At 43.5% G+C, this 26194-nt stretch overlaps 1 long non-coding RNA gene across 1 annotated transcript; it reads left to right on the top strand.

Moving 5' to 3' along the window:
- Window positions 1-162: 162 nt before the first annotated feature.
- On the top strand, window positions 163-25441 carry LOC134424073 (uncharacterized). Its single transcript, XR_010029330.1, has 7 exons — window positions 163-271; window positions 2461-2543; window positions 3500-3695; window positions 5408-5528; window positions 9610-9751; window positions 19868-19942; window positions 25237-25441. It is a non-coding gene; the product is annotated as an uncharacterized LOC134424073 (long non-coding RNA).
- Window positions 25442-26194: the final 753 nt, after the last annotated feature.

The raw sequence follows: 26194 nt of genomic DNA on the forward strand, positions 1-26194 counted from the left end.
TTTGGCTGTTTCTTTCTCATTTGAGAAAGCAAACTTTGCAAAGCAGCATTAAACTTCCACAAACACTGCTGCTCTTTCTCACTCTCCAAACCCAATAGCTGTCCCGCCCTTATTAGAGAAGTGTGGTTTAATTTTGTGTCTTTATGCCCGTTTTTCAGGCCCTGGTGGAGAAATCACCGTGTGTGGCTGACCCAGCTGAGCTCCACCTCTCCCCAGAGCTGTGTTTGCCATGGGAGCACATCTGTTCTGGCTTCTCCACCTATTTCTGAAGGTACATCAACAAACTCCCTCTGACCTCCCTGCAGTGCAGCACTCACCTCCTTCATTAATCAGCTTTGCATCATTAGTTTGATTGAGTGGCAGCTTTGTCCCTTTTCTCTCTTTCATTTTCAAAATATTTGGGTTACCTGTCTGCAAAATATTTAAGTGGCAAAGTGTGAAATGTCCCTCAGGATGGAGCCTGGGCTGGGAGGGCTCTGCTGCTCCAGAGCTCTTTAGGATGCAGTTCCCTGTGTAAAAACCAGAGTTTGTAGCCATGATATTTTCTGAAAAATCCTTTCCTTAGGATTTTTCCTCCTGAGAAGCTGTGAGGCCTCAGGAACAAAATGCAAACAATGATTATCTGCTGCTGTGGGATGCAACAGGTGCATCTGGGATTGGTCTCATGTGTTTGTTTCTAATTAATGGCCAACCACAGTCAGCTGGCTCAGATTCTCTGTCCGAGACACAAACCTTTGCTATCATTCCTTCTTTTTCTGTTCTTAGCCAGCCTTCTGATGAAATCCTTTCTTCTATTCTTTTAGTATAGTTTTAATATAATATATATAACAAAATAATAGATCAAGCCTTCTGTAACGTGGAGTCTGATCCTTGTCTGTTCCCTCATCCCTGTGAACACTGTCACAAGAGTTGTCTGAGGTCACATCACCAGAGGTGACCCTGAGAGTTACCTTACACTGAGGCAGCTTCTTGCTTTTGTTTTAGGGTTTTTTGGTGGTGTTTTTTTGATGTTTCTGGTGGCACTGAGAGCAGAGGGGCTGGTGCAGAGCTGCCTCTGGTGGGGCTGAGAGCTTTGCTGACTGAGGAATTTGCTTCAAAGTCTTTTTCCCAGCTGAACAGAGCAAACACACACTAAACATCATTGTCCTGAAGGTGACAGCTGCTCCATCCACCACAGGCTGTGAGAGTAAATGAGAACAAGCCCATTGTCCTGAATGTTTCTCTGTTTTAACCCTGGAGAACTGATATCATTTATTTCCCATATCATCGCTGGACCAAACTGTGCTCTGCTCTAGATTTTCTCATTTCCTCACCAAATCTTTTCAATTAGAGGACATTCCTCTACCAGTGCAGCTGACATCCTGTTTTGCCTTCCGTGCAGCAGCTGCACATGGAGTTTAAAACTTCAGGAATATTTCCTACAACCTCCTAAATCTCCAGTGCCATTTCCTAGCTGCAGCCCCTGCCAGCTGTTCCAGAACCTGGGTGGAACGGGATGGATTGCTCCAGGAAACATCGCACGGTTCCGCCTCACAGAGTAAAAACTCGATTATTTTCAGCCTATTTAGGGCAGCAGAGCTTGGAATGCCCCCCCAGGTTTGCCTGGCACGGCAGGAGTGCAGGTGCTGCAGGAATTTCGCTCACATAAAGCTCAAGCAGAGCAGGAGACATAAAAAAAATGAGTGGTTTTGGGTGAGATTTGTGCCTTTCTGCACAAAGGATGCACTGGAGGATGTTGAGGTCACTGGTGGGGCTTTGTGGGGGATTTCAGTTCATGCCTCAGTGATTTATTTTGCTGCCATTCAGTTATTGAGGGTGGAAAATGCCACCCTAATGCCACTGTGGTGCTCAGGGGCAGCAGCAGGAGAAGGAAAAGTGAAAATAAGGAAAAGGAAAAGTGGGCACCTCTTGAAGTAAATGGTGCTGGGTCCTCCCTCTTTTCTTTTAATTGCCTTAAGGGAAATTAGACCCATATTTTAATTAAAAAAAAAAATCTGATTGTGAAGTACAGTTTGATGCTGCTTGGTGCATTTGGGCCTCGTGTTCTGCCTTGCATTTGATGGTAGAAAAACCCAAGGTGTGACTCCCTGCTCCTGCTGCTCCCAGGGGTTCAGGTGTCACTTTTTTGGGCTTAGTGCAAAAACTGCACTAAAAACAGAGTCCCCATGGCAGAATCAACCATGTTTGTGTGCCAAATTGAGGTTTTCCCAGGGTTTCTATGACTAAGATGTGTTGTGTATATACATATATATATATATATATAGGCGCTGCATATATATATATATATGCTGCATGTGTTTAATTTATATATTTTTAATATATATAATATATAATATTATATATAGTACATTATATATTTTAATATAAATAATACATAATATAATTACATATAAATTATATAAATATAAATATAAATATAAATATAAATATAAATATAAATTTTTTTTCTGCTGCCTTCAGGATGTTTTCATGCCAAGGAAGGAAGAAGAAATCCTAACAAATAACAAGTTCATGGAGTGCTTAAATCTGAGGATATGTTCAAGGTATTTGCTGCAAATAAAGCCAAAGGCCTCATGTGCTCCTTGGAGCATTCCTGGAGAGCTGCTGGCTGCCTTTGCCTTGATAATGATCTTTATGTGTTTAGCTGTGAACACAATTTCCCATCTCCTGTTGCTGCTTTTCTAGGTTACACAAAAAAAAAAATAAAAATTCTTGTTCCTCCACTGTGTTTTCCAACATTGGTTTGGTTTTTTTTTCTCAGTTGTTTCTTTGAGTTTATTCCCACCACCTTTCCCATTTCACATTCCCTCCAGCCCCTGTTTCCAGCCCCTCACAATTGATTTCCCCTTTCTACATACAATCCTCTGCTCTTCTGGGTGCAAATTGATGATTTTCATTTCAGCAGTTTTCCAGGAATATCTAGAATTTAACCCTGTCCTGTAAATCCCTTCCTAGTGCAACACCAGCTCAGCCTTTTGCAAGTTCTCTCCTTGACTCTGATGAAGCAGAGCAGGATGTTTTAATTAATTCCACATTCACATTAAAGGGGTTTTGTCCCCACCCCTGTTGCTGCTCTGGGCACCAAGCACAGTCACAGTCAGATTCCCAGGATTTAAATCTCCAAAGTTTTGTCTCTGCTCCAGGCTTGCTGGTGCCCTGCTAGGAGCATTATCCAGATGCCAGATTTTCCCCCCCTTCTTGATAAAAACAATGTTTTATGGGGATTGCCCTCCCAATGCTGATTCTGTGCCTCTCCCCCTGTCCCTTTTCCCAAAAATCCTGTCTTTGCTGTGCTCAGCACAGTGTTCCTCTTATCACGGGAATCAGCTCTCAGAAATGCTTGACAAATATGAATTCTACTCAGTTTGGGCTAGAAATTTCTTGGATAAGTCACAAAATGAAAGAAGTCTCAATTTATGCTTCCCTTTCCTAATTATGTTTTATTATATGAATGTGATCACACTCCACAGAGCCAGTGAATCCCTTTGCTTCTTTTCAGGGACAGGGAGATGAGAAACAGGGACAGGGAGATGAGAAACCTCAGCAAAACAGGAAGAAATTACAAGATAAATAAATAAATGACAAGATAAATAAACCCATCCATGGGTTCATTGGGTTATCAGCCCTGGGGCACGAAGAGTGCATGAGATGGTATTTATAAAGGAGCATCCAAAGGTCACTGGAAGTGATTTCAGGTTGGTGATTTCTTGAATTCAGGTGCCTGATCACAGGGTTTATTGAGAGCCAAATGTTGGGTTGTCCTCGTGGATTATGGAGGGGTTTGATGGAGAGTTTGTTCTTGTTATGCTGAATTTGTTGTGCAATTTTCTTTGGTGATTCAGCACCCTGCTGCTGGTCTGGGAGCTTTTATGCAGAGAAAAGTCATGGGAAAAGTCAGAGAAAAGTCATTTTGAATTATATTTTCTGGGGTAGAAATCTTTACCTGGGCAGGAATTGCTACAATGGGATCTGCACTTGAGGTGCAGCACAATTAAACAGGATCAGAGCTCGTGCAAAGAGAGCTTCTGCTGCAGACTTCAGAGCCAAACTCTGGATGAAGGGAGTTCATTTTCTAGTCCACAGATGTACCAGTTAGAGAAGTTATCCTCTTTATTCTACTTCACTGAGCCTTGTGTTCCCTCTTTCCATGGGAATAAGCACTCAGAAATACTTGACATATACAAATTCTACTCAGTTTGGGCTAGAATTTTCTTGAACAAGTCACAAAATGAAAGAACTCCCAATTTATGCTTCCCTCTCTTAATTATGTTTTATTATATAAATGTGATTACACTTCACAGCAACAGAACACAGCGTACCAAACATCCAGGGGAAAAAATGAGATTGGAAAGAAAACAGGCTTCATCCTTGAGTTGAATTTGGACCTTTTACCTTTTAAATAAAACCATCTGTATTTATATTTAAAAGTTTGTCATGGGCAGATGTTGACAAACCCTACTATTTCCTAATCAGTAACCTGGAGGGTGACCCCAGGCATGTCCTGAGCCTTCCTATACAAAATAGGATGTGAGGAGCCAGAGGTGGAAATTATTCGCCAAAAATCTTTAGGAAAAATGAAGAAAAATGAAGGGATGTGTACTACTGGGATTGGAGCCTTGGGAAAAACAATCACTCATCCTTGTTGCAGTCAGGTATGCTCAGATAAAATAAAATGGGATAGAATACTGTTTTGTAGGCTAAGAAACTCTCCTCACCAAACTGAAATGTTTTTTTCCTTGATTTCAAGCACAAAATTTAGGTTGGAACTTGGGCTTTCCTTAAGCCTGGAGTGTGTTTGGACCCTCAGCCCAGTTCATGCCTACCTCCTGATTCTGTTTTAATTTAGGGCAGAAAGAAGAAAATATGTTTTTAGTGCCAGCTAACCAATTCATATTAATTATCTCCAATGAAAATAAGGATAAAGAGAAAGAAGGAAAACCAATAGAGGCTCTGACTAAATCCAGCAATTTCCATTGAACCCCAAGCTGACCCCAGCTCACCTCAGGGCTGTTGCTGTGACCTGCAGCATCTGGGGTGCCCACACCGCAGGCCTGAGCCACACGAGGAGCAGGGATTTGTGCCACGTTCTCCAACCAGGAGCTCATTCCTGTCGGGTGCTGAGGGGGCTCTGCTGTTGTATGAGGGGTCGGAGGCTCACAAACATCTCCAGCTTGGGCCCTGGGACTCCCAACCTCCCCGAATCTGTGGGTTCCTGAGGCTGGGCATGGTGTGGGGATTACTCACAGCTTCCTGTGCTTGGGCGTTCCTCCCTGAGCGCCTTTGATCTGGCCCACTCCATCCCTCTCCTGCTCCTGCACTCTGGTCACCTCTATTTTAGCCCAGGTTAGCTCATGGGGCTTGACCAAACTGAAACGGAAACATTTTTCTTTTTTTTTTTCCTTTTCAGTGCAGACATAACATCAAGAACGCTTGTTCAAACAAAACCCTCTTGGAGTGACTGCAATTAGACCAAGAAAGGACGTGGACCTGGTCTTCATTTTTGATCTCTTGCCTCTGCTGTGATTCAGGTTGGCTCGGATAATAAAAATAAATCCCTCCTCCTGTTGCCATAAATCAGCATATTCTGGCTTTTGTCCCCAGGAAGAGCCTGTCTGTGTTATTCCCAGTTCCTTGTCCCAGTTCTGGGGCTGGATTATCCTCAGGGACAGGCTGGTGCCTCGTGCTCCCTCTCTCAGCTGTCAGAAGGGTGAGGAGCCCTTTGTGAGTCATCTCCTCCCTGTGTGCTCTCCAAGCAAACTGTCCTCCACATGAGCTGAGCTGCACAAGGGCTGTGCTCTGGACTTTTGGCATTTCTTGGCCTAAATTTACTGAAATGGATGGAGGAGAAGGTGGGGCAGGTGATGTCCTTCAGCTCCACCAGGGCTGTGTGTGCATCCAGGCCCAGACCACCTCAATTCCCCCTCTGGTTCCTTCTCCCTTTTCCAATCCTTCCCTTCTCCCTTTCCCCTCCCTGGTCTCTCTGGTTCTCTCTCCCTTTTCCAATCCTTCCCTTCTCCCTTTCCCCTCCCTGGTGGTTTCTCTTGTTCCCTCTCCCTTTTCCGATCCTTCTCCAAATCCACGTTCCCTTTCCCTCAGCCTCCATCCCTCCCCATGTCTAAGTTTTAAGATTTTATCCATCTCATCTTCTTTTAACAGGCAATATTTTCCTCTGGAAGCTCAGTGTCAGGACACCAAGGATGCTCATTCCAAATTTCTGTCAAAATTATGCTGCTAGAATATGCAAATTTGGGGTTTTGCTGTTGCCAAAAATTGGAAGGCAGGTGTACAAAACTTCAGCTTCTTCCTCTCTGAGAAGGGTGTTTTTCCTTTGCCTTTTTTATTTTTTCCTGTTGGATGTCATCTGTCTGAAGGCTTTAGAAAGAATCCCCAGGAGTTGCACAATTCCAGCAATTGGTGCAATAAATTAAATAAAGAAGGTGTGTGGTTTTGATAGGATGAAAACAAGTATGAGTATTACAGCCCCACTGGTAAACAGAGGATTCAAGGAGCTCATGCAGAGAAATCCATAAAAAAAATAAATTAATCTCTGCACCAGGCCTGGAGTTGCATCAAGTATAATTGAAAAATTTCTCAGTTTTACTCCGTTTTTATCAACAAGTTCCCCACTAATGCTACATTTCAGGAATGCACATAAATGCACATTTTGATACAGATATTATTTGAAGTTATTGAAATTACTGAAAATCACAGAGGGTGTTTGAGGTTGGAGATAATCTCTGCTCAAAGCATGGTTTACAAGAACAGGTTCGTCAGGAGCAATTTCGGTGCTGATTTTATTTAATATTTTTTTTTCCTGAATTGTGACTTCAGTTTTTCTATTGTATTTCTGAGGTTAATGGGACACCAGGGAAATTGTTCCTTTCATTTTGAGTGGCCAGGTCTGTGTCCAATGCAGTTTCAGCTCTGGTGATTTTCAGGATTTCTGCCTTGAGACAGGAACCCTGACACTGCAATAATATTGGAGAATGAATCAGCGTGAAAAGAGTCACCATGACAAAAACAGCATATTCCTGACTTCTGGATATTCTGAGCCCATCAACAAAGGCTTCATTTCAAATTTCAGTTAATTCTGTCCCTCTAGGAATAGTGGCCAGTGCTAAAGTTTCTATGGAATGGAAGAACCTGCAGGAATGAGGATGCAGGGGTCAGCAAAGAGAGGAGCCCCTCAGCTGTGCTCAAATGCTGGAACAAAGCTGTGAAATCCCCTTTTTTTGGAGATTTTCAAAGCTTGGCTCGATGAGGTCGTGATGAAATTCCTTCTCATGGAAGGTGTCTCTGCCCATGGAAGGAGGTTGGATCTATGTGATCTCCTTCCAGCCCAAAGCATTCTGTGATTCCATGGATTTAGAAGGTTCCATGAGTGTAAAATCCCTGTTTCAGTCAGAGCTGGTCCCACTGGAGCCTCGTTAGAGCCCACACTGACCCTGGACTTCTTCCAGCTGGGGCTTGGAGGATCCTGTCAGCCTCGTGGTCTCACACCTCCTCACCAGTCTAAGATTGCCTAAAACCTGTTTTTTTCCCCAGGATTCCTTTTCTTTTTGGAAGGATCTGCTGGCATTTTCTCCTCAGGGAGAAGGCAGGCAGGCTGGCAGCTGGACAGGGTGGAAGGAGCAGAGCACAAACTCCAGATCATTGTCTGGGCTGGCTCAAAGGGCCATCAGGTGTGAGGCTTGGATGGAGCTTTGTGGAGTTTGACTCTTTGCCCAGACAGAGCTGGAGCTCCATCCCTCAAAGGCTCCGTGTCTGGCCAGACAGGGCCATTGTGTCGGGTCCTGGAAGGGGAATATCCTGAGATTTCTGTCAGAGCCACAGGAGTTTGGCTCCACAGCTCACTTCACTTCTTCCTGGCGATAAACAGCTCCAGCTCCTGTGCTTGCAGAGCTGCTAGTGCCTGTAGGAGTTCAGATCTACCCCAGGTGATTTTTGCCTTTTGGCCTGGGTGCTCCAGCCCCTGGGCTGCAAAGCTGCGCTCTGAGAGTGTCACAGACACATTTTCTGAAAAATCCTTTCCTTAGGATTTTTTTCTCCTGAGAAGCTGAGCAGGGAAGAGATGAGAATCTGACTCCATGTTTCAGAAGGCTGATTTATTATATTATGATATATATTATATTATGATATATATTATATTATTATATGTATTATATTATGATATATATATTATGATTGATATGATATGATGTTATATTTATATACTAAAACTATACTAAAAGAATAGGAGAAAGGATTTCATCAGAAGGCGAGAAAGGAAAAGCAAGAGAATGGAATGATAATAAAATCTTGTGACTCTCAGAGAGTCCGAGCCAGCTGACTGTGATTGGCCATTAATTAGAAACAACCACACGAGACCAATCACAGATGCACCTGTTGCATCCCACAGCAGCAGATAATCAATGTTTACATTTTTTCCTGAGGCCTTTCAGCTTCTCAGGAGGAAAAATCCTCAGGAAAGGATTTCTGTGACAGTGGGCAGTCCTGAACCCACTAAATCCAGCCTTGCAGGGAAACTGAGGCGCTGGGCTTGGTCAGTGGTGGCAAAGGGCTGAGCCCAAACTCTTCTCCAGCTGAGCACATCCACAAGGTTTGCATGCAGAGGTTCCTAGAGATCAGACAGAGAGTAAATCTGTGTAAAATCACCCAGCAGGGTCTGCTGGGTTAGAGTTTCCACCCTGAACCACTGTCTGAGCATTCAGCTCTCATAAATCTCAGCTCCGTCCCAGCTGACACAGGCTGGCTGCTCATTCCAGCAGATTGCTAGAGAAAAACTTGCTGGAAAAAAAAATTAAAATAAATAAAAGAAGAAATAGGCAAAGGGACAAAAAAAAAAAAAAAAAAAAAAAAAGGGAAAAAAAGCAGAAGAATGCAGCCAAGACCTCAGTGATAAAATGGAGCAGAGGAGACTTGGAATGTGGTGCAGAACATGGTGTGCTGGAATGAGGAGCAGCTCCTCAGAGATCAGCTTTGCTTGCCCTGATGGTCCAAATGTCCAAGGAGTTGTGTCAGTGAGGGGCAAAATCCACCCTGGGATGGGATGGGATGGGATGTGCAGCCAGCAGGACAGTGCTGGAGTCTGGAAAAGGAGACCCACACACCTTGTACTCACATATTTGGTGACTTTTGTTTTGCCTCTGCCTTCCTTCTGTATTTCCTGCCAGCAAATAAATGCCCTGCATTTACTTGACAGTTTTTATCAGCATTTGAACAGCCAGTATTTTTAAAATACCCTAAAGAGGATGAGTAAATTCTGTTTGGTAACACTGTTTCTTAGCCTAGTTTAAAATTCAGTGGAACTGTTTGGAAAGAAAAAAGAAAACCACAACCGCAGCATAATTTTAATTATAATTTCATCAGAAATTAATTGTAAAAGTACAAAACCATCTAAACTGAAGTGCAGATTTAGCCAGGCCTGTCAATTTTCCCCCTTTTCCCCTGTCCTTTTCCTCCACATTTCACCCTCACTTTATCCTGGGATTTTTCCTGGGCCTTGCAAGCAGAATTGTTGTCACTCTGGGTGATGCTGCCAGCTTCTTTTAGAGTCACGTTTTGCACCAAGCAAGGGATCACAGACCTGTTTGTCTCTTCTCTACCCAGGCTTTTCCAGCACTGTGGGAAGCTGTCGTTGGGAAATTCCTTTTCTGGATGAAGGCTGGCAAGTCTTTGTCTCCGATTTATCTCCAATTTGTCTCCAATTCCAGACTGGGAAGCCATCAGTGCAGCTGAGCAGGGGATGAAGGTAACACCTGCTCCTCCTCCTCCTCCTCCTCCCCTTGTCCAGGAGAGACCTCGGGCACCAGGCTGTGAGTTTTGGGGTCACACAACAATCCCTGCTCACTCAGGGCTTACAAAGGCCCCATTGCCCACCTGTGAATCTCTAATTTCTGCTGTACTGATTGTACCTCTCATTAACACTAAAAACCACCTGGGCTGCTGCTGTGGAATGCAACAGGTGCATCTGGGATTGGTCTCATGTGGTTGTTTCTAATTAATGGCCAACCACAGTCAGCTGGCTCAGACTCTCTGTCCGAGACACAAACCTTTGTTAACATTCCTTCTTTTTCTATTCTTAGCCAGCCTTCTGATGAAATCCTTTCTTCTATTCTTTTAGTATAGTTTTCATGTAATATATATCATAAAATAATAAATCAGCTGTGATGCTGTTCACAGGGGTCTCAGGTTGAGGGAAGAGACGAGGATCTGACTCCATGTTTCAGAAGGTTTGATTTATTATTTTATGACATATATTACATGAAAACTATACTAAAAGAATAGAAGAAAGGATTTCATCAGAAGGCTGGCTAAGCTAAGAATAGAAAAAGAAAGAATGGTAACAAAGGTTTGTGGCTCGGAGTCTCTGTCTGAGCCAGCTGACTGTGGTTGGCCATTAATTACAAACAACCACGTGAGACCAATCCCAGATGCACCTGTTGCATTCCACAGCAGCAGATAATCATTGTTTGCATTTTGTTCCTGAGGCCTCACAGCTTCTCAGGAGGAAAAATCCTAAAGAAAGGATTTTCCATAAAAGATGTCTGTGACAATCAACCTTCTGTGACATTTAGTCAGATCCTCGTCTCTTCCCTCATCCTCAGACCCTTGTAACCACCACCACAGCAGCCTGCTGCAAATCTGGGCCACAGCAGCTCTTGCTGGCCCTGAAATCTGAGCCTCACAGAGCCCTGACATTGATTTTGAGGAGTGTGGTTGGTGTCCGGCCAAGGAGATTTTTTTTTTCTTGCTCAAACTTTTCCACTAGAGCTGGCAGAGCTGCAGCAGTGGGGGATTGCACAATGCTGGGTCCCAGGGCTCCAAAAAACAGGGAAAGCACAGAGCATCCCAGACTGCAATAAGGATTAGGATGAAACAGTTCAATAATATAAATATATGGCATGAATTGCTCCATGTGTAAGGACTGTGGTTCAGTGCTTCATCTTCAAGGATTAACAGGAAAAACAAGAAGCTGCAGGAGATATCAGGGAAAATATGATCTTGGTTTGTTTTATCGAGTGCTTTTATTTTGTGTTTCTTCAGTGCATCCCAGACTGCAATAAGGATTAAGATGAAACACTTCAATAATATAAATATATGGCATGAATTGTCCCATTTGTAAGGACTGTGGTTCAGTACTTCATCTTCAAGAATTAACAGGAAAAACCAAGAAGCTGCAGGAGATACCAGGGAAAATGTGAGCTTGGTTTGCTTTAGAGAGTGCTCTGATTTTGTGTTTCTTCAGTGAGCAGGAGAATCTTCCCCCAGTTGCCCTCTGCAGCCTTTTCTTGATGAATGATCAGAGATTAAAAGACCCTCTGTAGATTTGTGCTGGGCAATTTGTGGGCTGGTTTGTAGAGCAGGGAAATTTAGGTGAGATAAACCTCTGGCCCCTTGGAAGGATTATTTGGAAGGATCATGATCCCCACTCCCTTGGCACAACAGTGAAACCAAAAGAACAATTTCTGTTAGGCTTTAGAGAGTAATTTAATGCTTTAATTTTGATCATGCTTGCCCATACCCACCAGGCACAGCAGAAATCAGGTATTCACCCAAATCTTCATCTCTCCACTTTATCCTCCCCATCTGGTTTTCATCTGGCCACAGAGAGACAATAATAATCTTTGGGGAGATGAAGAAACAGAAACCAACACCAAGAAGATAATTACAGTGGGGTTATGGGGGTCAGAAGAACACCTTAAAGCAATGAGGAGAATGGGGAGCTGCTTTAGTTGAGCCAACAGAACCTTTTGCAGGAGAGGACAAATCCTCTCTTTCATTTTTGAGCTTTATTTGCCCCCAAAGTTAAAACCAGTGATGCTTCTGCTGTAGCTCACTTGCTGTGGCAGGTTTGGTATTGACTTTCAGATTACAGAGTTTTCATTGCTGAATTTACAGAAAATAGTGTGGGGATTTTACTGCTGAGAGCTGGTGCAGGGAGGGGGAAATAAGAAAAAAGGAGTTCTGTGCAAAAGCTTGCAGGATTATACAGCTGAAGAGCTGTATTTGATTTAAAGTCCAGACATGTACTGCTCTCCCCAAGCTACCTACCATAAATTTTCAGCTGATCTTATAGTTTTGATGATATACTTTTTATGATGCATTTCATGCCTCATTTCCAGGCAGATTTACAGCCCTTACACAATCCTGGGTTAGTGACTCCACATGCTTCATGTCAACAAGTTCTTTTCCTTTTTATTTTTTTTAATCCCCCTGAAACTCCTGCTGGTTAAAATTAAGTCATATTGCAGTCAGAGTGCATTTACTTTGTCATTTTTGACCTGCTTTTGGTCATCATTTGGTGGAAATGGCTCCAAGAGCTTTGGCTTTATAGATTGATGGCAATAAACAAGGGTTGGCATCTGTAGAAATTAAAAAATTGAAACTGTGTCTTTCATATATTTATATAGGTACATATATTATAGGTAAAATTTATATTTATATTTAATATAAATTTATTTACATATTTCATTATATATTTACACACACATATATTATATATATATTTATATTATAGTTATATAAATTTATCTGTATTTATATTTATAGGTAAAATTTATATTTAAATTTAATATAAATTTATTTACATATTTATATACAAATATATATTTATATTATAGTTTTATAAATTTATTTACATTTATATTTTTATATACATATGTATATGTGTATATATGTTGTTGGTTTTGTTTGTTTGGATTTTTGGTTTGTTTTCTTTTGTTTGTTTGTGTTTTTGTTTTATTTTTTGTTTTGACCACCTGAGTTTTGACATAATTAAAGGGCAAGATGAAGTTTATCCTACACCTACATGGTGCCTTTTCCAAAATAATTTCACCCACAGAAACACAGGAAGATCAATGTCACCTTTTACAGCCTTACAGATGTGAAAATATCTGCAAATGCAGAGTAGCCAACAATAACTTAGCACAAATCCTGAGCTGTTGGAAAGAAAAATACCCTTCCACTGGGCTTGGAATGAATGCTGTGGCTTGGAGAGGAGCGTGGATTTTGCCCAAATTTTGCCATGGATTTTGTCCTGGCTGATGATTTGCCTCTGATGGGTCCCATCACCAACCTTGTGCCACCCCAAAGCCTTGCACCTGTCAAAGCCACCAACAAGAAGCAAAACACCCTGTTTATATTAATACTTTTTATATTTATTTTCAAAACCCTCAATAGCTGAAAGGTTTGCCTAAGGCTGCTAGGACAGGGTTTTGCCTTGGCTTTTTCCTGGGCATGGGGCAGCAGGAATGTGCAGGAGCAGAGGGAATCTGCCCAGGATGTCACATCTCAGCATGATGGAACCACAAGGCTCTTGTACCTGACTCACACAGGATGTGGCTTTTTTTTGCCAGCTTGCCCTGAAACGCGGAAATTCAGGCCTGAATTATTCCCTGAAGGGGAATGAGATGTGCGGGGTGTTGCAAGGCTGAGAGCTGTACCCACGGCAGCAGGAAGGGAGAGGCTGAGTCACAGGGGGAAGGGATGATGCTGGCATCATCCAGGCAGGGTGTCCCACAGCCTGGTGGCACAGTGACCCATCCCCTGTCCCTCAGGCAAGGGCAGGCACAGCATTCAGCTGGGATAATTCGTCCCTGCTGGGTGCAGCAGCCCTGCAGATGGTGGTGGTTGGAGGGCTCTGCCTGGATCCCATCCAGATTTTGCCTCGTCAGCGAGGCAGGAGGCATTCCAGGCATGGAAAACACCTGGTTTGTCCTGGGAGCTGTTCTTATACTCCCAACAAAGAGGCAGCAGCAGAGGGACACTGGAGATGGGCTGGCAGAGGCACCCAGTGCCCAACACACTTGGAGCCAGCATCCCTGGGATGCTCCCACAGGGCAGGGCCAGGAGCAGCTGCTGCTTCAGGAGCAGAGTTTATGTGTTCATGTGCCTGTTCTGAGGCATCAGGTTTTGGCTTTTCTGTTTTTCACACTCTGTGCTGCTTTAGTGTGTGGGTCTGGGCTCACATCAGGGGATGCTGAGCTCTGTGCACAGAGCAGGGACACAAAACAATTCCTGCTCCAGCTGGGCACCAAGGACAAATGATCCAAATCTCAGCCCAGGAGCACAAACACCGTGGGCTGGAGAGAGAAAAACAAGCAGGGTGGGACTGCAGGGCTAAAGCTGGAATGGGACAATGAACTGCAAGGTGCAAATGGGGCAGAACTGATCCCAGGGAGAGACCCCGGGAGCGCTCGTGCATTTTGGGGCCATTTTGGTTCATCCTGGGTTCATTTTGGGGCCATTTTGGTTCATCTTGGGTTCATTTTGGGGCCATTTTGGTTCATCCTGGGTTCATTTCGGGGCCATTTTGGTCCATCCTGGGTTCATTTTGGGGCCATTTTTGTTCATCTTGGGTTCATTTTGGGACCATTTTGGTTCATCTTGGGCTCATTTTGGGACCATTTTGGTTCATCTTGGGTGCAGCCCTGGCTGGGCTCTTGTGCTGCCCCAGGTGGATCCACGGAGGAGATCCTTTTAATAAATCCCTATTTATTCTTTAGCTCTGTTCTATCTCAGCCTTCCCCAGGCACCATTTCCAGCAGCTCCTGCTGGCTCTGGGGGTTGCAGGGATGTGGCTGCTGTGTCTCAGCTGCTTTTCCAGTCCCACACATTTGGCTCTGGGGATCAAGGGCTCCACAGCACAGGGAAGAGGCCTCTGCTCAAGGACAGAACACCTTGTTAAAATATTTTCTCTCTGTAAAAATGACAGTGACTTCTTTCAGGCTGAAGAAAAGCTAAGAACAAATTCCTCATGTGCAGCATATTTCTCTTTACGACCTGGAAAGCAGCTTATGGATTTTCTTTAGGCAGAACTGATTTATCTCACACCTCCCTCCACTCCCAGAAGAATTCTGTCTTCTCTTTTTTATTTCTTTAAACCTGGCCTTTCCACATTGCTCCTTCAGCATCCCAAACACTGCCTGGGCATCCTCTCCCTGCATTGCACTCAGTCCCTGCAATTAGAAGCAGTTTTGACACAGCTGGAAAACAAAAGTTTCTTTGTTTAAATTTCTGTTTTCCAGCAAAGGTCCAACATCCTTTTCCACAGCAGGAAGAAATATTTTCAGTTCATTTCCCTGACAGCTGTTCTACCTTGAATATTCTCCTTTCCTTCAAATCCTTTCTTAATACCATTAACAAATCTTCCCAGTCCTGTTCTCCCCAGGAAGTGTTTGTATTTGTTTGTACATTGTTCATGTTCTTGTTTTTTTTTTTTTCCCTCATCTAGTTAAAGCTGTAAATTCTTCAGGGTGAAAGAAAAGAGCTCCATTTTGAGTTTCTCTTTGAAATAATTGATTTTATCTATTTTATCTGGGTTAGATCACCAAGAAAAAGGGCAGCATTGTCTGCTCCATGCAAGTCCACATTTAGAGTAACTTTGTGTTTGAATATTTTGCATTTTAAAGCAGGGGATGGTTTAAGGACTGGGTTATCTCTGCCACTCAGCTGCCCATCACTCCAGATGTTTTCTTGGCATTATTCCTTTGCAGCAAACAGTGCTCTCAATGCCCAAATGTGCTGAGACTCCTGTGGTTTGTCCCTCATCCAAGAAGCCTTTCCAAGGCACCTGAGTGAGCTGAAAATGCAGATTTAATGTTGATTTGGCAGCAGGCTGCCCTGGGCAGGGATGAGACCTCCATAACAGACTCACCTCTTTTCCTGCTGGTCTCCCTGGGTCTGTCACAGCTCGTTACCCAAAAGTGATGCTCCAGAGAGCTGTTATGGCTGCAGCCTCTGAGATGGGCAGAGAAAATGGTCCAAATGTGTCTGCAAAATGTGTGTGAGTGGAAGCCAGCCAAGAGTTATGGAAACAGGCAGGTATTTATAAAATAATCATCCCTGCAGCATCTCCTTCCCTGCAGAGATGGGGTTTGGCCATGGCAGTGGTGGCCCTGTGCTTGTTTATCAGGGTCCAGGAGCTCACATCATCCTAAACTGGAGAATTTGTGAAAATATTTGCATTTTCACTGTTTTCTGTTAGCTACATAATACAGAAGTCAAGCAGAAATGAAAGCAAAGGTGGTGTTGGTATCTAGTTCAGCTCAGATAAATTTATTTCCTTCCAATGGTGTTCCAGGAAAAATGGCAGCAATGACAGATATGAAGATAATTTTTGCCTATAATTATGTGATGACAATCCTCTTCCTTTCCTGACATATCACTAATATTTCAAGCCTGCTTTTCCACGCAGCTCTAGCAAGGTTTGGTTATTTCCAACTGGAGGAATAAATAAAATAGCAGAGAGCTGCTACACTCGATAGTGCCTCATGGCTGGTGGTCTGGCAGATGATCCATAGGAACACTTAGAGGAAAATCATCTTGGAGAGCTTTAAAAGCCTTCCTTAGAAATGGATATATGTGTGATTCCATTCTCTCCTCTGCCCCAGCCATGACAAATAAACGCCACCAGTGGCAGGAAGAGCAGTCCTGGTGAATGGCAGCAGAAACTGACTCAAAAAAGGGATTACAGCTGAAATCTGGATTTAAAACTCTGCCTGCCCTGCCCAGGGAACAGGGCAAATGTTCTCATGGGGAGGGATGGCACAGAAAAAGAAAACCCAAAGCGTTTCCTGCCCTCATGCCAAGGTTTTCTTTCTCTCCAGGGGAAGGTTGACCCTTTTTCCTTGGGGGATGATGTGCAACCCCATAAAGAAGCAACAGACCCTGATCCCTCAGCCACGTCAGAGCAGACAAAAGCCTTTGCTTTGTCCGTGCAGGTTTTGTCCAGCAGCAGAGGAATTAACAAGCACTATAATTAATTTCATGTTTGAATTTTTCAAATCCGCCAACCAAGACTGTAAGTAATAAGCGCATGAGTAACTGCAGAAGAAAAGAGATACATTGTGGTGTCTGCTGCAAGCTGTATTTTTCTGGAAACAATGACTAATCCTGCTTTTCCAGCAGAGGATTTGATGTACATCCAGGCTGAGTGCATGAATCAGTGCTGACAAGCAACAAACTGCAGCTCTCCTTGCTCCTGGAGCTCTGCTCTTGCTGCTGGACAGGAAGGCTGTGATTTGCTTCCTCTTGTACTCGCTGAATTTCTGCTCCTGCTGGGGAATGGGACAGCAGAGGGCTTGGCAGGTTGGTGTCCTTGTGTCACCACCCAAAGGTGTGGCAGATGTCACCTGCACTCAGTCTGATGTGCTGGGGTGGGGCTGTGACGCATCCTGGGCACCAAACCCAGGGTGAGCACTGTGTTGGGAAGGATTTTGTTCTTTTCACCGTTTTGGGGAGGATTTTGTTCTTTTCACTGTTTTGGGGAGGATTTTGTTCTTTTCACTGTTTTGGGGAGGATTTTGTTCTTTTCACCATGTTGGAGAGGTTTTTGTTCTTTTCACCGTGTTGGGGAGGTTTTTGTTCTTTTCACCAACAGGACAGGACTGCTGGGAGATGTTCCTTGAGCTTTTATTGCAGAATCAGCCTCGTTACATGGCTGAGACAATGGAAAGATGGCAACAGCTCACCACAGCCAGCAATGATTGTTCCAACTGGTTACTGGGATTGTTTAACTGGTTACCAGGATTGTTCTAGCTGGTCACTGGGATTGCTCTAGTTGGTTACTAGAGTTGTTCTACCTGGTTACAAGGATTGTTCCAGCTGGTTACTAGGATTGTTCTAGATGGTTACTACAGTTGTTCTAGCTGGTCACTGGGATTGTTCTAGGTAGTTACTGGATTGTTCTAGCTGTTCCTGGATTGTTCTAGCTGTTCCACCAGAATTTTTCCAGCTGGTTACTGGAATTGTTCCAGCTGGCTACTGGGATTGTTTTAGCTGGCTACTGGGATTGTTTTAGCTAGTTGCCAGAATATTATTCTAGCTGGTTACTGGGATTTTTCTAGCTGGTTACCAGAATTGTTCTAGCTGGTTACTAGAACCACACGTACACCTGCTTCACACAATGCTCGCTTGTCTTCTTTCTATTAACAATACACAATACTTCATTATTAAGTTTAAAACCTTCCACTATCTTGCCAAGCATATTTTTCTGCAGTTTTAAGGCCTATCTCAGCCAAGCCTAAAACTCAAGCTATTGTTTCATGTCCTTGCTTGCTGTACTAATGAACCTTTTTCTACTTTCAAATTTTGCAGCTAGCTCTAATTTCTCTGCTCTTTCTGTTTCTAAAATCTACTTTTCCAACTTTCTAAAAATGTTACCTTTACTATTTTCTGCAAGCACTGCCCCCATGATGTGCTGCTAGTGCTGATCACAGGAATTATGGAATTGCAGTTCCAGGGAAACCCTTTGTGCCTGTAATCAGTGGCTTTAAAAGGAAGGTTAAGGCTGTAGTAACAAGTCTGAAGGGTTGCTCATGCAGCAGCAATCCCATCTTCTAAACAACCCAAGGAGCAGCTGTGTTCAATAGAATTAACCTTGCTCCAACAGCCTCCCCAGCTGGAAGAGCCTGAGATTACCCAGAAAAACAGAAATGAGCAGGGAAGAGGTGGATCAGATCCAATATCTGCCCTGTCAGCATCACATTCCCACCGGGAGCAAATGGGGGAGACTGGAGCTGCAGGAGGGTGGGCACAACCAGGAAAGACACTTGCCCAAAAACCCAGAGATTTTAACCATTATTAATGTCAGTTCATGTGCCTTTACGTTTTCCTAAATTCTATTTTTTCAGCGTGGTGCAAAAATTCTATCAAGGACTTTATTTTCCAGTGGTTTGTCAGTATAAAAAGTGCCATTCCCACCCAGCCTGTTGTTCCCAGTGTAAATATGTTTTTAGGCACGGAGCAACATAATCCTACAGATTTGCAGAGGAGCTGCAAACCCTCCTGGCCCTGCCTGAGGCAGCACAAAGGCTCTGTTGCCATCACCCCTATTTATGGAAAACCAAAGGCCATTTATCTCCTTGATTCCCCTGAGATTTTTCTATAGCTTAGTCAATAACCATGAATTACTGCTTGGCTGAGTTATTTTAGGGAAAATAGGGTAGGATGGGAAGAGGATGTGCCTCAGCAAACAGGCAGTGTCTCTAGGCTGGCTTCCCAATGGGGCCATGGTGAGGCCCTCTCCCCTTCCCTAGGAATGAATATTTCGCTGCAAAAAAATCAAACTTTGATTGGAAGTGAGTTTGGAGTTTGCTCTGTGGCTCCTGAAGGGATCCCATCCCCACAGCCCTAAACCTGCTGGTCCTGGGAAGAGCTGGGTTGATGCCACAGGGAATTTCAGCCAGAGGTGGAGGAATTGCCATGGGGATGAGGACAGGGAGAAGATGCAGGGATCTCTCTCCCAACCATGGTGGCTGCTCAGTGTCCCTCAGTCCTGCCAGGGACAGGCAGGATTTTTTCTCTCCATAGACATTCTGTCATTTCAAAGGTTTTATTGAGAAATTCCAGCCATAAAGAAAACAAACAAACAAAAATCCCAACAAACAAAAAAATCTCCAAAAAAATCCCCCAAAAACAAGACCAAAAGAAAAAAAAGAATATTTAAATCTTCCTGATTGGACCAAGAGAAATTCCTGGTGGTTTCCCTGGTTTACTGGTGGTTTAACTTCAGCTGTGTGCTGGCAGAGCACTGGGGGATGCATCCATGGCACTGAGACCTTTTGGGGTGTCCCTCCAGGTCCTCCAGGGAACACCTCATGGTTTTATCCCTCAGCTGCTGCTGCTGTCACCAGATTTGCCCCTCACCAGTGGCACTTTGGCATCCCCAGAGCTGTTATTGGATTGATGTTTGCTCTGCAATTAACACCCTCCTATTTATTTCTGCCCTCAGCGCCTCACCTCGGTTTGGAGGCAGCTTTGTGTTTCTGAAGTGCTTTGGCAAAAAGTGGAGTTATTTCTGGTCTTGTTTTAAAAAGAAACACCCTGAAAGGAAGATTATTTATTTATTTTGTTTTATTTCTAGGAGGAGATGCTGAGGGACGTGTAAACCGCTTTGCAAGATCATCCCAGGAAAGGAACTAAAGGAGCCAGAAATTAGGTACAATTCTTCCCTTATTATTTTTTGGTAATAATTATTTGTAGAAAATCAAGCTTCTAGATAAAATACTCTCACTTTTGAGAAGATACAATATTATAAAATTAGGAAAAAAGAAGAATTCTCTTAATTGGAAAGTTCTAAGAAGCAGGGAATGAAAAGAAGTTCCTGATCTATTTCTTATGGAAGCTTTTCCCCTACTCCATATCTGAAGGGATGTTTTGAATGACATGATGGCTTTGGAAGTGCAGTAATTTCTGCTGGGTTTGCTGTCAAGAAGAGCTGTCTACTCTTCCTGTAGCTTCCCTAATTAGGCTGTAAGTTTGCAAGAAAGGACATCAGTCTCAGATTTTCCTGCTCCATTGGATGATTTCCCATTTTATCAGGGAACTGGTGAGCTCTTGGGAGGTTTTTTTCCTATTTTTGCTGTCCCCACTGCAAGTTTGGCATCTTAATGAAATCATGCTGCCAGATTTGTCTTTTTTTCATTTGATCTCTTCTCGCTCAGTGGCTCAGTGAGTTGTTTCAGCTTTAGGATATCTGAAATCTTTATGGCAATTGTTTTGTTAAACATGCCCTGAGTTAAAAAGTGACATGATTTGGGACAATTCTTTGTTTCCATAGCACGAAATTGGGTTTGTAGGGGATTCACCAAGAGGAATTGTGTGCTGGTCAGAGGTGAGGTGATATTTGGTTGGACAGATATTCTTTAATTGCTTTTTTGAAGGTACAAATGTGGATCATTCTCTAGGGAAATTATCTGTAAATAGGATATCTATTGTGCCTTGAAGGTTTTGTCATTTTAGAGATGTTTGTAATTGAAAGCAGATAAACTGAAATCTACCTTTTGTATCTAACACAAAAGAAGTAGAAATCATCTCCCTGAGTACAATTACAGATGTAATTATAATAAATATTAATGTCATTATAATGCCCCTTGCTCAAGCTTTTACACTGGCTCGGAGCCTTTGCCCTCCAGCTCTCCCTTCCACAGAATTTCCCAGATTTATTAAACCATTCCCATGTGTTCCAGGGCAATAACTGAGGCTTTGGAACTTATTTTGGGCAGCTGCTTTCTGCATGGATCTTCCTGGGTGACTCTGTGGCTGCTGGATGTCACTGCTGCCCTTGTGAGGAGCAGAGGGCCAGGGAAATCAGCCCTAACTCTGATGGAAACTAAAACCAGTTTGTTCCTTTAAAAATGGGGTTAAATTACTGGTCTGGTCAGGGAGGAACTGGCAGAGAGTCGTTTGTGCCAATGTTGGCTCCTGGAAGATGCAGCAGACAGAAGGAGGTTCATGTTTTAAACCCGAGAAACCCAAGACTTGTGAGCTGTGATAAAATCCCAAGCAGGTCATAAACGTGCACCAATCCCTTTTAACAGAGCCTAAAGAGCTCTGAGGGGTTTTTTTCCTGCTGCTCCGAGCAGTGTTAACAATCTGCTGTGGTGCCTCAGCCCCAGAGACAGAAGGAAGAAATCCTGGCAATAAAAACTCCTCCAGTAACACCTTCACTGCTGGCGCTGCTCACGGGGCTACATGAAAGCAGCTGCCTCTCACATTGCAGAGCACACATCTCCCAGGCACTTCTAGCACATGGAAACCACAAAATAAGAAAAGAAATTAAAAAAAAAAAAAAGCACCAACCAGGGCTGAAGCATGACATTTCCACCTCCACATAGAGGAAACAAGAATGGTTCAGTAGTGCTGGCACGAAAGGGACTGAGCTCAGCTTTATCTTCTTGGGAAAGCAATAAACACCCATCTTTGAGCAGAGCTGGAGGTCACCCCCTCCTTCCTGCACACCCACTGGGCTTCTCTTGATCCTCCATCCCATGGAGGAGCTGGAATAACAAGGATGTCCTGCAGGGGATTTGATGAGGCATGGGACTGGTTTTGTCCACAGCACTGCAAAAAGCTCCTTGAACTTCCAAAGAAAATTCCAGAATAGAGGAATAGATGGTCTAGATGGGCAGACCTTCCTGCACACCATTTGTGGTTCTCTTGATGCTGCCATCCCACAGAAGAGCTGGAATAACAAGGATGTCCTGCAGAGGAGATTGCTGAGCCACGGGACTGGTTTTGTCCACAGCACAGCAAAAACAGCCACTCGGTGCTCCAAAAAGCTCCTTGAACTTCCAAGGAAAATTCTAGAATAAAGGAATAGAGGTGGTCTGCTAGGTGGGCTCCAAGCACAGTTAGGGTAATGGAAGAGGAAGGTTTTCATGGAGAATTTTGGTTTTCTACAGCTGGAAGAGGGAAGGCTCGTGCAGGGCATGGGCGGAACTTTGCTTGCAACTTCAAATTTTCATAATTCATAGAATCATAGAATGATTTGGGTTGTAAGGGACCTTAAAGGTCATCTAGCTTCAACCTTCATATTGCCCAGATATTTTATGTTTCATATTTCGTATATGAATAAATAAAGAGCAGGTCTAGAGCTGAGGTTTTGTTGTGGCATTCAAATTACCAGGGTCCCAAGAGCTCAGATTTCAGCCTTAAATTTCATTGCTAAAAGGAAATATTCAGTGCAAGCTGTGGTAATACTGGCATGGGTTATGTGGATCTTTCAGAAGGGACCTCACCTACTAGAAATGTTCCTGCTTTTCCAATTCTCCTTCCTTTGCCACCCCTGGAAGAAACTTGTGAGTAAATCTGGTCTTATGTTTTCATTCCTGGAAGACAGAAGTCTTGGAGAAATGTCTTTCTTTGCTCCTTGAAGGGCTGTGGTAGAGAGCAGGAATTGTGGTGTGTCCTGTGGCTGGGAAAGGCAGAAGGGGGCACCTCTCTGGAGACAGACATCCCAAAATCCCAGGTTTCCTTCTGCTGAATCCAGAGATGCTGTGTGGGATGCGATCGTGGGTTTGCTGTCCAACAGGGCTGGTTAACAGCAGTTCAGATTTCAGGAAAGACAAGGCAAGAAATTCCTTCTCCTCATTGTTTGTTCTCCAGGATGGAATCCAGTGGCTGAGTGTCCTGCCCAACTCCATGGGCAGCTTGTTTCCTGGATGTCTTGAAACAGATGACCTGGAACAGACAGAACTTGGCTTTTTCCTCCTGCAGCTGTGAGGGACAGGAGCACTGATATCCATTGTTACTGACTGGAATTCACACCCTTTCTGAATTAGCTCCTCCAGGTCGATTCCTAATTTTGAACAGGCTTAGCTTGATGCTGCCATTCCCAAGTGCGGCTCAAAGGTGGAATAACTCCCTTCCAGAGGTGGAAAAACTCCAGGGGTGCCATTCCATGAGCTATCAAAACCTCTCCATACTCTCCATAACTCCAGGCCAGAGGCCTGATGGGATCTGTGGGAATATCCTGCCTGATTCTCCTTCAAGAAGAAGAGCCCATGGCAGTGTCACTCTCTGGTGGTGTCATCTGAGTGCAGTTTAACTCCCTGAGCTTCTGAGCAACACAAATTCCTCATTCAGGCCTTACCCCCAGCATCTTCCTGCCCAGTCCTGTGGTGCTGTTCACAGGGGTCTCAGCTGAGGGAAGAGACGAGGATCTGACTCCATGTTTCAGAAGGCTTGATTTGTTATTTTATTATATATATTATATTAAAACTATACTAAAAGAATAGAAGAAAGGATTTCATCAGAAGGCTGGCTATGAATAGAATCAGAAAGAACGATAACAAAGGCTCTGTCTTGGACTCTCTGTCTCTTGGACTCTCACCAGCTGACTGTGATTGGCCATTAATTAGAAACAACTCTATGAGGCCAATCACAGATGCACCTGTTGCATCCCACAGCAGCAGATAATCAATGTTTACATTTTGTCCCTGAGGTCTCTCAGCTTCTCAGGAGGAAAAATCCTAAGGAAAGGATTTTTCATAAAAGATGTCTGTGACACAGTCGGGCTCCTGATCTTGCTGGAAAACCAGTTTGTCCTGCAGGTGTGTGAGGACAGGTTTTCCAGCAGGATGCTCCTGTCAGGAGTGACCTTTCAGGAATGCTGCTGGAGGAAAATCCTGACAAACACCTGGAGTGGAGAGGTGTGGGTGTTAACAACCCTCAGAGCTCTCTGGAATGGGCTGGAGGAACTGGGAGTGGGTTTTGGCTGAATGATTTATCCTCCCTTTCACCACTTCCTCCCTATCTGCCTCTCTTGGACCATACCTGGTGGCAGGCATGTCAGACACAGTCAGTTTGATGTGGGATTATTTCATGTCTGTCCTTCTGAAAACAATTGTCATGAAACATCAAAACCTTAGTATTTCCTGATGTTTATTTAATATTTTCCTCTTGGCTTCTTGTCCTTTAATGCAGCAACTGAAAGCAAAAGAAATATCTTGCACTTAGCTTGCACTTTCTCCTCCTGCTGACTCTTCTGTTTTAATTCAAATTTGGAGGCTTTCTGTAGAAAACAAGTATGAATAAAATACTTAATGGAAGCTCACATGGTAGTTTAACTTTTCAGGGTCCAGCGCTGCTGTAGTTTATTTACTTGCCAAGTAATTACCAGTTTGAAATTGCAGTTCTGCTCCCAAGTTTTAGGGCAGTCGAATTAAACAGGAAAGATCATCCTCAAGGTCAGACAGGTCTGAGAGACTTTAATGTCCTTGTTCCTGATGTGGAGAGGGCACAGACTCACCCAGGGCAGTGGGGAGTTTGTCTTTCCCTGCACCAAAGTCTCCAGCCAAGTGTGGGAGATGTGAGGAGCTCCCTGGTTTTCTGTTTGCTGCCCAGGTGATGTCAGCCAAGCTACTTTTAGCTGGGGCACAACAATCAGTCCTATTTTATCCCTCCTTTAGTGGCTTAATTAAATTTTACAGCTCCAAACCCCGCACTCAGCTGCCAGGGAGTAATCTAAATTTCCATCAGTAAATGTTCTTAAACAGCAAAAAAAAAAAAAAAATACCTGTGCCCTTAAATTTGCTAAAAATGTGGCAGTGATGAGGAGATGGAAGTTTTAAAGACTTTTTAAAGTAATAGGATAATAAGAGAAGGTTGTATCACCTATTGACTATCAGGGGCAGGACTATTTTTTCCCCACATGGTCCTACTACTATGAATCTTTCACACTTCTAATTCTTTAAAATATCTAATATTTTTGTAAGAGCATATTTTGAAACTAATTAAAACTAGTTGCTAGTTCAATCTCTCAATCTTACTAAAACTTCTTTCTAGCTCAATCTCTCTCTCAACAATAACATCTCTATTCCATGGCCTTCCTAAATCAGCACACCTTATCTCAGTGTTTGCACACAGATGTACAAAACTGTGTGAGCTTTCTGTCAGGTTTGGAGAATTCTGGATTTTTCAAATCCATTTTTCTCTCTTCCTCTATCCCAGGTTGCTCCAACCCCCATCCAGCCTGGCCTTGGACAATTCCAGGTTTGAGGAAATCTGCAGATAAAGTCATAAAAGGTGTCACGGATCAGGCACGTGAGAGTATCACACATTGTTTATGGCTACTGCTGTGACCAGATATGAAATATTGGTTTACAGCTCTTTTATGGCTGCCTGATATCTCTTAGTGGTGCAAATGCACACTCCTCAATCAGTGGATTTCCATTCACCTTTTCTGTGGTGATCTGCCCAAAAAGGCCCAGACCAAGAGGAACATTTTGAACCAAAAGTGTTAAGGAGGTACCAAACCTTCACAATAGGATGTGCTCCCTGTTTTAACCAATCCAGCAAAATCATAACCTGTTACCTGGTAGATGTGGTGTTTTATTTCCTCTGTTTTCTTCTCCCTTTTAGGAGCTCCATGCTGTGCTTCACAGCATTAGAAGCAGGGAATGTTTATGGGGAGAGAATCCTACTTTCCAGGATAAATCCTAGATATAAATCTGTTCCACTGGCACTGCATTTTGTCAGATCAGCGAGGCAAGCAAAGCACAAAAAGTGACAACAAAGCAGGTGAGAGATCCCCACTGGTTGTGTGCCCAAATATTAAAATCAAAACGTTTACGTCAGCCGTGTGTTCTTTCTCAGGGAGGAGGAGGACATCAGGAAGCCTCCTAATCCTTGCTGTGTTGCCAAATGATGGAAATGTGAAAGCTGCCAGAAAGAACAGGGATCAGAAGTGTAAGTAGTCAATTTTTGGGAGGGGAGTAAAACAACTATTCCATGGGGAAAAAAGAAAAAAGCCCTGCAGTCAGTGAGAGAGTCTGAGAGACTTTCTCACTGAAAGGTATTTGAGTTGACTTGTTAAAATACTTCTTAAAATACTCTCTCAGTCAGTTTATGGTGGTGGTTTCTGAGTTCTTTCAAGTGTCTCCTTTGAAGTTGTATTAGGATGTGTGAC

This window comes from Melospiza melodia, chromosome 13, assembly GCF_035770615.1.
Source record: "Melospiza melodia melodia isolate bMelMel2 chromosome 13, bMelMel2.pri, whole genome shotgun sequence".
NCBI classification, from domain to species: domain Eukaryota; kingdom Metazoa; phylum Chordata; class Aves; order Passeriformes; family Passerellidae; genus Melospiza; species Melospiza melodia.